Consider the following 1,685-nt stretch of genomic DNA (forward strand, 5'->3'; position numbering starts at 1 on the left):
GAGGAAGGGCTGCATCTCCAGGTCAGCTCCAGCCAGGATAGAATGTGCCCTCTTTAATCATAATAAAACAATCATGGTTAACAGAGCGTGATGAATATTTCTTATAATACTAGCTGGTTCCCCAATATTCTATTTCTGCCCCTTTCAGGGTGTCAGCAGTTCCCTCTTAGCTGTCTGCAACCTCCCTTCTTTCCCCCTGTATTATATTCTCACAACACAGGCAGAACGAGCTTTCATCAACACAAATACCAATCAGATCGTGTAATTATTCTGCTTAAAATCCTTCAGTGGCTGTCTTCCCATTGCATGAATGAAAAATTCAAATTCCTTCCCCAAGCCTCCAACATTCCTGTGAACTGGCCCATTCCTGTCCACCTCTCTTGGATGGCCTTTGTTGCAGGCACACTAGCTTTCTTAGCACACTCTATGCAGCCCCAGGACATTTGCACTTGTAGCTTCCTCTGCCTAATTCAAATTTAGGTAGTTTAAGGAGAGGGGAACAGAAGTTTCTCTCGAGCCCATACTCTGTGAACCACAGAGGCACTTTTTGGGATGACTTGTTCTGAGCCCCTATACTGTATTAGCGTGGGCACTAATCCATTGGCTAATGTACTTATGAGAAGAGGGAAATTTGTAGAAACACAGACACAGAGAGAATGCCATGTGAAGAGGAGGCAGAGATTGGTGTGAGATAAGCCAAAGATGGTCAAGGAAGCCCCCAGAAGTTCGGAGACACAGGAAGGATTTTCCTCTTGAGTCTCCAGATGGAACCAACCGTGACAACACTTTGACTTCAGACTTCTGGCTTCCAGAACTGTGTGAGAAAATAAATGTCTGTTGGTTTAAGGCACCAAGGTCTGGACATTTGTTACCTAGGAGATCGAGCTGCACCCTGGGCATGTGTCCTGGCTGGGAATCGAACCATGACCTTCTGGCTTATAAGTTGATGCTCAACCACTGAGCTACGCCAGCTGGGCTTTTAAAAAATACATATGTTTTTATTGATTGACTTTTAGAGAGAAAGGAAGGGAAAGTGGGGGAAAGAGAGAAACATCGATGTGAGAGAGAAACATCAATCAGCTGTCTCCTGACATGCACCCTGACCAGGGATTGGGCCTGCAACCTGGGCATATGCCCTGACCAGGAATCAAACTGGCAACCTTTGGGGGCACAGGACAAAGCTCAACCAACTGAGCCATCCCAGCCAGGGCAAAATACAATTCTTGAAAGCATGCGTTTTGCATATCATTATGCACACAAGGAAAATACATTAAGTGAAAAACGTCACGTATACTCACACTTCTATTAAAATCATATCATTTGGTGTTCTCTTTGGCAGCACATATACTAAAATTGGGATGATGCAGAGAAGGTTAGCATGGCCCCTGTGCAAGAATGATGTGCAAATTCATGAAGCGTTTTATATTTCTTAAAAAATCATATAATTTGTACCATAGGAATAATCTTAAATATAGAAATAAAGGAATTCATTTTTTTTTGGAATTCATTTTAATAATGACTCAGAATTGATGCTCTCCTTTTCTGAAAACCTCTTACTCAGGAAATTTCAAAATAACAAACAAAACACAAACATGTTTAAAATTCATGGTAAAACATTTCAGAGTAATTCCAAACATTTTTAAAAATCCTCATCCAAGTATATGTTTTTCATTGATTCTCTAGAG

The 1,685-nt window shown here is 41.5% G+C and overlaps 1 non-coding gene across 1 annotated transcript; it reads left to right on the top strand.

Annotated features, from left to right (window-relative positions):
• The first annotated feature begins 1,323 nt into the window (after positions 1-1,323).
• On the top strand, positions 1,324-1,430 carry LOC132233911 (U6 spliceosomal RNA). Its single transcript, XR_009452762.1, has one exon. It is a non-coding gene; the product is annotated as a U6 spliceosomal RNA (small nuclear RNA).
• Positions 1,431-1,685: the final 255 nt, after the last annotated feature.

The sequence above is a fragment of the Myotis daubentonii genome, chromosome 4 (genome assembly GCF_963259705.1).
Source record: "Myotis daubentonii chromosome 4, mMyoDau2.1, whole genome shotgun sequence".
NCBI classification, from domain to species: Eukaryota; Metazoa; Chordata; class Mammalia; order Chiroptera; family Vespertilionidae; genus Myotis; species Myotis daubentonii.